We start from the raw sequence: 14,158 nt of genomic DNA, 5'->3' as shown, positions 1-14,158 counted from the left end.
CCTCAATCCATCCATACAGCTTCTTCTCCCAGAGAACAAGGTGGCAGGGCCCCCACCCACGTGGGCTGTGCCTTCGATTGGGGGAGGGAGGAACGCGGTGGTCAGCACACGCGATGGCCCCTGCCTTTGGGGTCAGCACTTTTCTGGTGCTAAAGTTCTTCGTTAGCATCCCTACGCCATTCTCAAGGTTCCTTCTCCACTCTGAACTCTAGGGTACAGATGTGGGGACCTGCATGAAAACCTCCTAAGCTTACCTTCACCAGCTTAGGTTAAAACTTCCCCAAGGTACAAATTAATTTTACCCTTTCCCTTGGATTTCTACTGCCACCACCAAACTTTATCTGTGTTTACTGGGAAATGTAGTTTGGACACGTCTTTCCCCAAAAGCCTCCCAACCCTTGCACCCCACTTCCTGGGGAAGGTTTGGTAAAAATCCTCACCAGTTTGCATAGGTGACCACAGACCCAAACCCTTGGATCTTAGAAAGATGAAAAAGCTTTAAGTTTTCTTACAAGAAGACTTTTAATAGAAGTAAAGGAATCACCTCTGTAAAATCAGGATGGTAGATACCTTACAGAGTAATTACATTCAAAACATAGAGATTCCCTCTAGGCAAAACCTTAAGTTACAAAAAAGACACACAGACGGGAATAGTCATTCTATTCATCACAGTTCTTTTGTCAGCCAATTAAAGAAATCATAATCTAACATATACCTAGCTAGATTACTTACTAAAAGTACGAAGACTCCATTCCTTTTCTATCCCCGGCAAAAGCAGCATACAGACAGACACAGACCCTTTGTTTTTCTCCCTCCTCCCAGCTTTTGAAAGTATCTTGTCTCCTCATTGGTCGTTTTGGTCAGATGCCAGCGAGGTTACCGTTAGCTTCTTAACCCTTTACAGGTGAGAGGATTTTTCCTCTGGCCAGGAGGGATTTTAAAGGGGTTTACCCTTCCCTTTATATTTATGACACGTCCCCCAAATCTCAGCTAGGGTGAAATGGTGGCTAGGATTTCTTCCTGGAGCTCTAGGAAAAACAGAGTTAATAAGACACATGCACCTCTAAATATACTACCAAGTACATAAAGACTAACAATCTTTTCCACATCTCAAGGACGGTTTTAACCAGTTGATTGTGGGAAACTTTCACGGGAGAGTGCATCAGCCACTTTGTGAGAAGCTCCTGAGATGTGTTGGATGTCGAAATCAAAATCTTGGAGAGCTAAACTCCACCGAAGAAGTGTTTTGTTATTTCCCGTAGCGGTATGAAGCCACTGTAGTGCAGCATGGTCGGTTTGCAGGTGGAAACGCCGTCCCCAAATGTATGGGCGTAGCTTTGCCAGGACGTAGACAATGGCGAAACATTCTTTTTCTCTGACTGACCAGTTGCTTTCCCTCTCAGACAGTTTTTTGCTGAGAAACACTACAGGGTGGAATTCTTGATCCGGTCCTTTCTGCATTAAAACTGCTCCCACACCACGCTCGGACGCATCTCTGGTTACTAGGAAGGGTTTGTCAAAGTCTGGGGCCCTTAGTACAGGGTCAGACATGAGTGTCGCTTTAAGCTGGTTAAAGGCCTCCTGACACTTTTTGGTCCACTGAACGGCATTTGGCTGTTTCTTTTTGGTTAGGTCTCTCAGTGGGGTGGTGATTTGGCTGTATTGCGGTACAAATCGTCTGTAATAACCGGCCAAGCCTAAGCAGGATTGAACCTGTTTCTTTGTCTTTGGGACAGGCCACTTTTGGATAGTATTCGCTTTGATCTGTAGGGGGCTGACAGTTCCTTGACCCACCTGGTGTCCAAGGTAAGTCACTCTGTTTAGGCCTTTTTGACACTTCTTAACCTTAACAGTTAGTCCTGCCTCCCTTATGCGCTCAAGGACTTTTTGTAGATGTTCCAGGTGTTCTGCCCAGGAATCTGAAAATACTGCCTCATCGTCAAGGTAGGCGACTGCATATTCTCCTAATCCCGCTGGGAGACCATCTACAAGTCTTTGGAAGGTGGCGGGTGCATTCCACAGCCCGACAGGGAGGACATTAAATTCATACAGCCCGAGATGTGCGATGAAGGCTGACCTTTCCTTGGCGGATTCATCTAGCGGTACCTGCCAGTATCCCTTGGTTAAGTCCAAGGTAGAGATGAATTGGGCCCGCCCCAGTTTCTCTAATAGTTCATCTGTGCGTGGCATTGGATAGTTGTCTGGGCGAGTTACAGCATTTAGCTTATGGTAGTCCACGCAAAAACGTATCTTCCCATCTGGTTTGGGAACTAGAACCACTGGAGATGCCCATGCACTCTGTAACATATCCTGGGTCTCCCGGTCTATAGCAGTTTTAGCTTGAGGAGACTCCCGGTAAGGTTGGACTTTAATTGGGTGAGCATTACCTGTGTCAATGGAGTGGTATGCCCGTTCAGTCTGTCCTGGGGTGGATGAGAATATCGGCGCATAGCTTGTGCACAGCTCCTGGATCTGCTGTCGCTGCATACGCCCAAGGGTCATGGAGAGGTTCACCTCTTCCACACCACCAGCACTTTTCCCTTCATAGTAGACATCTTCAGGCCACTCAGCGTCCTCTCCTCCCTGGGCTGTAAACTGACAAAGCTTTAATTCTCTGGAATAAAAGGGCTTTAGAGAATTAATATGGTACACCTTAGGCTTCCGGTTGGAGGTGGAGAATGCTATGCGAAAATTAACAGCTCCCAGGCGCTCCTGGACCGTGAATGGCCCTTTCCACGATGCTTCCATTTTATGGGCTTGGAGTGCCTTTAAGACCATGACCTGGTCCCCTACTTTGAAGGAACGCTCTCTGACATGTTTATCATACCAGGCTTTTTGCTCTTTTGGAGCATCCTGTAAGTTTTCTTTAGCAAGGGCTAAAGAGGTTCGGAGGGTGTTTTGTAGGTTGGTTACAAGGTCCAGAATGTTAGTTCCTGGAGAAGGTGTAAATCCCTCCCATTGCTGCTTCACCAACTGTAATGGCTCCTTAACCTCATGGCCATATACAAGTTCAAATCGGGAAAACCCTAAACTGGGATGTGGTACAGCTCTGTAGGCAAAGAGCAATTGCTGCAACACTAGGTCCCAATCATTGGAGTGCCCATTTACGAATTTACGGATCATGGCCCCCAAAGTCCCATTAAACTTCTCCACCATGCTGTTTGTTTGATGGTGGTAAGGAGTGGCAACCAAGTGATTTACCCCATGAGCTTCCCAGAGGTTTTCCATAGTTCCTGCCAGTAAATTAGTCCCTGCACCTGTGAGGATGTCGGAGGGCCAACCTACCCTGGCAAAAATGTCTGCTAGTGCCTGGCACACACTTTTAGCCCTGGGGTTGCTTACAGCTACTGCTTCCAGCCATCGGGTGGCCAAATCCATGAAAGTCAGTCTGTACTGCTTCCCTCTGGGTGTCTTTTTCAGAAAAGGACCCAGAATATCCACAGCTACTCACTGAAATGGAACTTCAATGATGGTGAGTGGTTGGAGAGGGGCTTTGACCTGGTCTTGGGGTTTTCCCACTCTTTGGCATCCTTCACAAGACCGGACATAGGTAGAAACATCCTTGCCCATTCCCTCCCAGTGGAATGACCCCCCAAAACGGTCTTTGGTCCTGTTCACCCCAGCATGGCCACTATGGTGATCGTGGGCTAAGCTCAAGAGCTTGGCCCGGTATTTAGTTGGAACTACCAACTGTCTCTGAGGATGTCAGACTTCCTGGTGTCCACCAGAAAGAGTTTCCTTGTATAAAAGTTCTCTTTCTACAACAAACCTGGATCGATTAGAAGAGCTGAGAGGCGGTGGGTTACTTCATTCTGCCATCCAAGCTCTCTGGAGGCTTTCATCCGCTTCCTGTTCGATCTGGAACTGTTCCCTTGATGCTGGAGACATCAGTTCCTCATTAGATTGTGGACCTATGCTTGGTCCCTCTGGAAGCGATGTAGGGGATGGGGCTGTTTCCGTTGACTGTGAACCGCTCTCCGCTGGGACACTATGTTGAGGTTCAGGCTCCTGCTGAGCCTCTTATGTAGGGTTAAGGGCTGCTGCCGGTTCAGGTTCGGTGGGGCCCTCTGGTGTTGAGGTTGCAAGTACTGGATTCAGTGCTGGCAATGGGTCTGGTGCTGGTTGTTCTTCTGGTTCCAGTTCTGGGACTGGTTCTGTCTGGGTCTCTGGGACTGGATCCACTACTGCTGTTGCAGACATTGGCCTGGGGTCCGGGTCCATCACCTCTGACCGGGTCCTGATAGAAGTTTCCTGAACAGAGCTAGGCCTCACGGCTTGTTTAGCCTGGCTGCGGGTGACCATTCCCACCCTCTTGGCCCGCTTCATATGATTGGCCAAGTCTTCCCCCAACAGCATGGGGATGGGATAATCATCATCGACTGCAATAGTCCACGTTCCTGACCAGCCCTTGTACTGGACAGGCAACTTGGCTGTAGGCAAATTGAAAGAGTTGGACTTGAAGGGTTGAATCGTCACTTGGATCTCTGGGTTGATTAAATTGGGGTCCACTAAGGAAGCATGGATAGCTGACACTTGTGCTCCGGTGTCCCTCCACGCGGTGACCTTCTTCCCGCCCACACTCACAGTTTTCCTCCACTCCAAGGGTATCTGGGAGGTATCTGGGCCTGCGGATCTTTGGTGTGATTCCGGTGCAATGAACTGTAATCTGTTGGGGTTCTTGGGGCAGTTGGCCTTTACATGCCCCAGATCGTTACATTTAAAACATCGTCCAGCTGACGGGTCACTGGGGTGAGGTGGGTTGCTGGAGAACGGGGTGGTGGGACGATAAAGTGTTTGGAGGGTTCTTTGGGAGGTAGGTGGGGCCTTGGGCAGCCCCCGGAAATAGGGTGTGGTCTGGGGTTGTTCCTTCTGGTCTCCGCTCCAACTGCGACCAGTTTTTTTCTTCTCTACCATCTCCACCCATCTGTCTCCAATCTCTCCTGCCTCGATTACAGTTTTGGGCTTCCCATCTAGGATGTATCTTTCTATTTCCTCAGGAACACCCTCTAATAATTGTTCCATTTGCATTAGGAAGGGCAAATTTGCTGGAGATTCAACACTTGCTCCTGATATCCAGGCATCCCAGTGTTTCACAATGTGGTAGGCATGTTGGGTAAATAACATGTCTGGTTTCCACCTTAGGGCTCTGAACCTCCGACGAGAATGCTTGGGTGTTATCCCCATTCTAACTCTCGCCTTGGATTTAAACAGTTCGTACTTGTTCATGTGTTCTTTAGGCATTTCTGCCACCACCTCAGCTCAGGGTCCACTGAGCTGCGGCCTCAGCTCTACCATGTATTGGTCTGTAGAGATGCTGTACCCAAGCCAGGCCCTTTTGAAGTTTTCTAAGAAAGCCTCGGTATCATCGCCTGCCTTGTAGGTGGGGAACTTTCTGGGATGGGAAGTGGTACCTGGAGAAGGATTGCTAGGGTTTGTTGGTATATTCTGCCTAGTCTTTACCTTCTCCATCTCCAGTTCATGCTTCCTCTTTTTCCTTCTTCTCCTCCACATGCTTCCTCTCTTTTTCCTTCTCCTCCTCCACATACTTCCTTGCCTCCATTACCCTCCTGTGGGCAGCCTCCTGTACCTCCTTCTCCAGCCGCATGAGTTCTATCTGTCTTTCATGTTCCTTTTGTTTTTCCTCAGCCTGAAATTCCAGCGTTTCTTGAGCCGTGGATTCTGTCATCCTACCCTCTCTGTTTTTAACTAACTTTACACCCGAGGTTTGGAAATAAACAAACAAAACTTGGCTGTAAAATTTTGCTGTACTGGAATAGGATACCTATTCTCTGATAGTGATTGTCAGCCTACAGAAAAAGACAATTCCCTTTGTCTCTGCTCTGGCCCCAAATCAAAGCAAAAAACCTCCAACTACTTGGTAACCTGCTTATCAGCAGCCCCAAAGGAAAAAAAATTTCGTGTTCAAATCTGTGCTCCTTCTAAAAAAAAATCAAAATCCTAACCCCCCCCCCCCCCCCCGCCACCATGTCAAGGTTGCTTCCCCACTCCGAACTCTAGGGTACAGATGTGGGGACCTGCATGAAAACCTCCTAAGCTTACTTTCACCAGCTTAGGTTAAAACTTCCCCAAGGTACAAATTAATTTTGTCCTTTGCCCCTAGATTTCTACTGCCACCACCAAACTTTAACTGGGTTTACTGGGAAACGTAGTTTGGTCACGTCTTTCCCTCCCAAATCCTCCCAACCCTTGCACCCCACTTCCTGGGGAAGGTTTGGTACAAATCCTCAACAATTTGAATAGGTGACCACAGACCCAAACCCTTGGATCTTAGAACAATGAAAAAGCATTGAGTTTCCTTACAAGAAAACTTTTAATAGAAGTAGAAAAGAATCACCTCTGTAAAATCAGGATGGCAAATACCTTACAGGGGAATTAAATTCAAAACAGAGAGAATCCCTCTAGGCAAAACCTTAAGTTACAAAAAGACACACAGACAGGAATATCCATTCTATTCAGCACAGCTATTTTCTCAGCCATTTAAAGAAATCATAACCTAACACATAACTAGCTAGATTACTTACTAAGTTCTAAGAGTCCATTTCTGTTCTGTCCCCGGCAAAAGCATCACACAGACAGACAAAGACCCTTTGTTTTTCTCCCTCCTCCCAGCTTTTGAAAGTATCTTATCTCCTCATTGGTCATTTTGGTCAGGTGCCAGCGAGGTTACCTTTAGCTTCTTAACCCTTTACAGGTGAGAGGATTTTTCCTCTGGAGAGGAGGGATTATAAAGGAGTTTACCCTTCCCTTTCTATTTATGACAACAGGTGAAAGTGTTTTTCCACGGGGCATGGGGATTTTATAGCTCCGGGGACAGAAAGGTGGTTCCCCTTCCCTTTATATTTATGACAGGTCCTTTCTTATGTTATTCTAAAAATACATAAGTGTCACAGCCACATTGTGACTGACAAATAACTTCCTTTCTCAATTCCACCGTGTAATTATAAGATAACTCCACTGGGATATAAATATTGTTCTTACAGTTCAGTGGATAGTACATAGAGCTGCACAAACAAGTCATTGTGTCAGGAAATTTTAGCTCGTACTGACTTCACTAGTGCTTTATATCTGGCCTGTTGTAAAATGAGGCAAACATCAAGATAAGCTGATGTACCCCATGGAAGACCTATGTGTACCCCTGGAGTACACGGACCCCTGGCTGAGAACCACTGATCTCCACTAACGCACAAGGGAATTGGCCTCAAGACACATTGCATCACCTGATCAGCCAATGTCACATGCAGGGTTGTGAAATCTCCCATCTCCGGGTCCACCAGGATGTCATGGGGCAGCCCCAGCCGATCCCCCAGGGGGCAGGTATTTGCCAACCTGCCGGATAAAACCACAGCCAGATGCTTCCTTGCTGTTCTGCTCACCGCAGCTAACATCCAGGCACCATGTGGGTGGCTCTGCCCCTCTGCCTGCTGTCCGCTCTCCTGGCCACAGGTGAGTCCCATCCATCCCCGGGCAGAGGGAACTGGGTGGTGGGGTCGGGCATTCACTTGGGGAACGTGCTGCTGTCAATGGTGGATTCTGGGGTCAGGATGGAATTAATGGGTAAAACCAGCGAGAGGAAAACCCGGAGTCACATTCCCCTGGCTGAATCGGGGAGAACAGGGATTGGAGCCTGGGACTCCCACAGCCCACGCTAGGGGCCTGGCCAGCGGGTCTGAGTCCCTCTGTCCTTGCTTCTTCTCGTTCCTCCTCCAGCTCTCGCCCAAGCTTGGGGTCATCCCGATGAGGAGCAGCTCCCCCGTCCACATGTCGTCCTGCCTAGAAATGTTCCCCTGCCTGTCAGCGCTGAGATTCCTGCCAGGACTCCTGGCTTCATTCCCCGGGTTTGAAAGGGGAATGCGGGTGCAACGGGTGGGGGCTGGGAGCCAGGACTCCTCAGATCATTCCCCAGCTGTGGAAGAGGGCTGGGGTGTAGTGAGTTTGAGCAGAGATGGCTGCAAATCAGGACTCCCGGGTTCTGTCCGTGGCTCTGAAAGAGGTGTGGGATCTCGTGGGTTAGAGTGGGCTGGGAGTCAGGAGTGAGGACTTCTCGGCTGTCTTCTTGGTTCTAAGCCTGAATTGAACACATCTTTTTTCTACCTCAGTTTCCCTATTTCTTAGATGGGGAGAATATCACTTTGCTACCATCTAGGGACATAGAAGGGGCAGGGGAAGGCGTTCTGAGGTTTAATTGATGTTTCCACATGAAAGCTCTAAAAAAACCAAAGTGGGAAAATCTCTTTCTTTCTTTCTTTCTTTCTTTCTTAAAACTACCTTACGCTCACGTCATAAATTAAAGGCCCCCACGCTCTGGAGAGGAAAGAGTTGATGCTCCTGGGATCGCTGGCTGGAGGTGCACAGCCATCTATCCAAAGGCTTAACAAGCGTCAATCGTATTCTGAATAAGAGAATTAGCAGGATCAGCCATGAAAAGTGGACTAAAGTCGAGTGTGGCTGAGAGGCAGAGGCCTGGAGCAGAGAGTGACGGCGGGGTGTGTGTGTGTGTGTGAAAGGTTCACCGCAAAGCCAGGCAGAAACCCCTCTTCAGAGCAGCCGAATTCTTGTTTTTCTGTCTACACAGACGTGTGGGGTTTGTTCGCAGGCACAAGCTGCACCCCAGATAGCCACATCAGCACCTGAAAATGTATTCTAGCCACAGACACTCAGGCAGCAAACAGACTTGTCTGCAGCATTGAGTCAGATACAAATGACCAGCTAGCAAGATGCCTTTCCCCATCCGGAGAGTTAAATGGAACTGGACAGAACTGCTGCAAAAGCAGGTGGCATTTCTCCAAGATTTGTCTGCCCACACGTTCACTGAGGAGGCATTGGTGGTAACAACTCCCACAGCGCCACCTCTTGGTTGCTGGTGGTATTTCACCCACGGGCACTGCCTGAGGAGGGGTGTGGAGCTGGGGTTTGTACTGAGAAGGGATTTTTTCCAACCTCCAGGGAGCGCTCTGCAATGCGAGGTGTGTGAGTCTAAAGAGCAATCGTGCTCCGGCTCCCTGCAGCCCTGTGCCCCCTCGGAAGGGACCTGCATCACCGTCGTGGCAGAGTTCAGACTGGGTGAGTGAAAGAAGATTTCTACTAAGTATAGACACCATTGTCCTCCTGAAGCCAGGGGTCGAACCCAGGATTCCTGGCTCCCAGCCCCTCCCCCTACTCTAACCAATAGGCTCTGCTCTTCTCCAGGAGCAGGGACTGCTCAGTCTGGAAAGATAATGTCATAGACAGGGGACGGGATGAGATGGGGAATTGCAGTGGGTGGCTGTTGGGCCTGGATCAGAAAGAAGACAGGATTTTATCCGGGTGAGGGGGAAGATGAGATTAGTTGGGCGTGGGGTGGATGGAACAGAAGGGGAGGATGGAGCAGCTGGGGGTCCATTTTGGAGTTCAGAGGTGATGCTCTGTTTCTCTTCCACAGAGGGATTCTCCTTGTCCTACACGGCTAAATCGTGCCTAGAGCCCAAGAACTGTGAGCCTGGCCCCTTCTCGCTGACCTACGCGTACAATGTCACCGTGTGGGCGAACATCGCCTGCTGTGACACTGACGGCTGCAACGCTGGGGCCATCCCAGGTGTGTGTCTGCTGCAAACCTAGAGCCCTGCTCCGGCCACACCCGCCTGGAGAGAACCCAGGAGTCCTGGCTCCCAGCCCCCCTGCTCTAACCACTAGACCCCACTCCCTTCCCTGAGGTGGGATCGAGCCCAGCGTGTAGTGACTCCCCACCCCTGGCTGACTGTGTGTGTCTGACTGTTCTCAGTGCCAACTGTGAGCTCCGTCCCCAACGGCCGGCAGTGCCCGTCATGCTTCAACCTGTGGGGAGGAAACTGTCAGGACAACAAGCTCTTGGCCTGCACCGGAGCCGAGGACCATTGTGTTGAGGAATCTGGGATATTAACACTGGGTAAGTCCTCCAGATGTGGGAGGGGTCTAAACACAGAGCACGAGGTGGAGCCCAGGTGTCCTGGCTTAGTCCCAGGCCCCCTTGCTCTGACCCACTAGACTCCACTCCCCTGGCAGAGTTGCAGAGAGAACCCAGGAGTCCTACTTGCCGAGATGCCAAAGGAGCACTCAAGGAGGATAAAACCACTGCGGGGAAACTAAATGAATTCTGTGCATCGGTCTTCACGGCTGAGGCTGGGGGGGAGATTCCCAAACCGGAACCATTCTGTTTTCATGACAAATCTGAGGAACTGTCCCAGATTGAGGAGTCATTACAGGAGGTTTTGCAACAAATTGATAAATTAAACAGTAATAAGTCACCAGGTCCAGATGGGTTTCGCCCAAGAGATCGGAAGGAACTCAAATGTCAAATTACAGAACGACTTATTGTGGTTTGTAACTTAGCATTTAAATCAGCTTCTGTCCCAACTGGCTGGAGGACGTCTAATGACACGCCAATTTTTAAAAAGGGCTCCAGAGGTGATCCTTTCAACTACAGGCCAATAAGTCTGACTTCAGTACAGGGCAAGCTCATTGAAACTACAGGAAAGAAGAGAATTGTCAGCCACATAGATGAACATAATTTGTTGTGGAAGGATCAACATGGTTTCGGTAAAGGGAAATCACGCCTCACCAATCTACTAGAATTCTCTGAGGGGGTCAACAAGCGTGTGAACAAGGGGAATCCAGTGGATACAGTGTACTTAGATTTTGAGAAAGCCTTTGAAAAGGTCCCTCACCAAAGGCTCTTCAGAAACGTGAGCTGTCATGGGATAAAATCCTCTCATGGCTCAGTAACTTGTTAAAAGATAGGGAAAAACAGGTAGGAAGAAATGGTCAGTTTTCAGAACGGAGAGAGGTAAAAAGTGGGAGTCCCCCAGGGATCTGCACTGGGCCCAGTCCTATTCATAGAATCATAGAATATCAGGGTTGGAAGGGACCTCAGGAGGTCATATAGTCCAACCCCCTGCTCAAAGCAGGACCAATCCCCAATTAAATCATCCCAGCCAGGGCTTTCTCAAGCCTGACCTTAAAACCTTCTAAGGAAGGAGATTCTACCACCTCCCTAGTTAACGCATTCCAGTGTTTCAGCACCCTCCTAGTGAAAAAGTTTTTCCTAATATCCAACCTAAACCTCCCCCACTGCAACTTGAGACCATTACTACTTGTCCTGTCATCTTTTACCACTGAGAATAGTCTAGAACCATCCTCTTTGGAACCACCTCTCAGGTAGTTGAAAGCAGCTATCAAATCCCTCCTCATTCTTCTCTTCTGTAGACTAAACAATCCCAGCTCCCTCAGCCTCTCCTCATAAGTCATGTGCTCCAGACCCCTAATCATTTTTGTTGTCCTTCGCTGGACTCTCTCCAATTTATCCACATCCTTCCTGTAGTGTGGGGCCCAAAACTGGACAAAGTACTCCAGATGAGGCCTCACCAATGTCGAATAGAGGGGGACGATCACGTCCCTCGATCTGTTGGCTATGCCCCTACTTATAAATCCCAAAATGCCATTGGCCTTCTTGGCAACAAGGGCACACTGCTGACTCATATCCAGCTTCTCGTCCACTGTCACCCCTAGGTCCTTTCCCGCAGAACTGCTGCCTAGCCATTCGGTCCCTAGTCTGTAGCTGTGCATTGGGTTCTTCCGTCCTAAGTGCAGGACCCTGCACTTATCCTTATTGAACCTCATCAGATTTCTTTTGGCCCAATCCTCCAATTTGTCTAGGGCCCTCTGTATCCTAACCCTACCTGCCACCGTATCTACCACTCCTCCTAATTTATCTACCACTCCTCCGCAAATTTGCTGAGAGTGCAATCCACACCATCCTCCAGATCATTTATGAAGATATTGAACAAAACTGGCCCCAGGACTGACCCTTGAGGGACTCCACTTGATACCGGCTGCCAACTAGACATGGAGCCATTGATCACTACCTGTTGAGCCCGACAATCTAGCCAACTTTCTATCCACCTTATAGTGCAGTCATCCAGCCCATACTTCTTTAACTTGCTGGCAAGAATACTGTGGGAGACCGTGTCAAAAGCTTTGCTAAAGTCAAGAAACAATACATCCACTGCTTTCCCTTCATCCACAGAACCAGTAATCTCATCATAGAAGGCGATTAGATTAGTCAGGCATGACCTTCCCTTGGCGAATCCATGATGACTGTTCCTGATCACTTTTCTCTCATGTAAGTGCTTCAGGATTGATTCCTTGAGGACCTGCTCCATGATTTTTCCAGGGACTGAGGTGAGGCTGACTGGCCTGTAGTTCCCAGCATCCTCCTTCTTCCCTTTTTTAAAGATGGGCACTACATTAGCCTTTTTCCAGTCATCCGGGACTTCCCCCATTCGCCACGAGTTTTCAAAGATAATGCCAATGGCCCTGCAATCACATCCACCAACTCCTTTAGCACTCTCGGATGCAATGCATCCGGCCCCATGGACTTGTGCATGTCCAGCTTTTCTAAATAGTCCCGAACCACCTCTGTCTCCACAGAGGGCTGGCCACCTATTCCCCATGCTGTGATGCCCAGCGCAGCAGTCTGGGAGCTGACCTTGTTCCTGAAGACAGAGTCAAAAAAGCATTGAGTACATTAGCTATTCACCATATTCCGAAATGTTCTGGAAAAAGGGGTAAATAGTGAGGTGGCAAAATTTGCAGAAGATACAAACCTACTCAAGATAGTTAAGTCCAAAGCTTACTGTGAAGAAGTACTAAAGGGTCTCTCAAAACAGGGTGACTGGGCAACAAAACGGCAGAGGAAATTCAATATTGATAAATGCTAAATAATGCACATGGGCAAACATAATCCCAATTAGACATACACAATGATGGGTCAAATTTACCACTCAAGAAAGATCTTGGAGTCACTATGGATAGTTCTCTGAAATCATCCACTCCATGTGCAGCGGCTGTGAAAACAGCAAACAGAATGCTGGGAATAATTAAGAAAGGGACAGAGAATAGGACAGAAAAAATCGTGTTGCCTCAATATAAATCCATGGGACGCCCACAGCTTGAACACTGAGTGCGGATGTGGTCGCCCTGTCTCCAAAAAGATCTACTGGAATTGGAAAAGCTTCAGAAAAGCCCAACCAAAATGACGAGGGGGATGGAACGGCTGCCATATGAGGAGAGATTAATAAGAGTGGGACTTTTAATCCTGGAAAAGAGATGGCTAAGGGGGGATAGGAAAGAGTTCTGTAAAAGGTTGAAGGGTGTGAAGAAAGTGTTATTACTCTTTCTAACATATGAACTAGGAGCCACCAAATGAAATGAACGGGCAGCAGGTTTAAAAAAACAAAAGGAAGCACTGCTTCACACAACGCACAGTCAACCTGTGGAAGTCATTGCCGGGAAATCTTGTGAAGGCGAAGGGTTCAAACAGGAACTAGAGAAGTTCCTGGAGGACAGGTCCATCTGTGGCTATAGCCAGGATGGGCAGTGATGGTGGCCCTAGCCTCTGTTTGCCAGGAGCTGGGAATGGGCGACAGGGGATGGATCACTGGATGGTTCCCTGTTCTGTTCATTCCCTCTGGGGCACCTGGCATTGGCCAGAGGATACTGGGCTAGATGGACCTTTGGGGTGACCCAGGGGGGCCGTTCCTCTGTTATGTTCTCACGTTGTTCCAGCCCCCTGCTCTGAGCACTAGACCCCAGTCTGCCTGCAGAGCCGGGTGCAGTCCTGCTGGGAGGGGAGTGTGTGAGAGACCTCATGGGGGTTGGGGGGGGGATGTGGGAGCCTCTGATCATGTCTGTCTCCCCCCGTACAGGTGACATCACCGTGATAAAGATTGCGGCTGGATGTGGCTCGCCTGGCGCCTGCGTGAAGAGAGTGGGGGTGAAGAAATACTCCCAGGGCATGGTGGAGATGTTGATCTGGGCCGAGTGCTACCCAGCTCCCAGGGCCGGTGGAGGCATCGGGGAGCCCTGAGTCCCGGACTAGCATCCTTCCCTTCTGCTGCGTGCCGGGCTGCAGTGCACCTCCCTTCAGCAGCCACTGGCTGCTGCTTCTCTTTGGGGGAGATTGCGGGTTCCTTTTGTGCATTGGTTGAATAAAGCGAGTTGTGGGGAAAGTACCCCCCATGATCTCTGATCTTCCCTGGGGAAGGAGGGCTGTGGGAAGGAGAGGCCGTGGCTCACCCAGCTGTCCTGGCGGGCGGGAACGCCCTGGAGGGGAGAAATGTCCTTC

General features: G+C 49.3%; 1 pseudogene; it reads left to right on the top strand.

The window, feature by feature from the left end:
• Positions 1–7,370: 7,370 nt before the first annotated feature.
• LOC140904834 (phospholipase A2 inhibitor and Ly6/PLAUR domain-containing protein-like) lies at positions 7,371–13,900 on the top strand (annotated as a pseudogene).
• Positions 13,901–14,158: the final 258 nt, after the last annotated feature.

Source organism: Lepidochelys kempii, unplaced genomic scaffold (assembly GCF_965140285.1).
Source record: "Lepidochelys kempii isolate rLepKem1 unplaced genomic scaffold, rLepKem1.hap1 scaffold_96, whole genome shotgun sequence".
NCBI classification, from domain to species: domain Eukaryota; kingdom Metazoa; phylum Chordata; order Testudines; family Cheloniidae; genus Lepidochelys; species Lepidochelys kempii.
The sequence above is the reverse complement of the archived record's forward strand: the minus strand, read 5'-3'. Positions and strand labels throughout refer to the sequence as shown.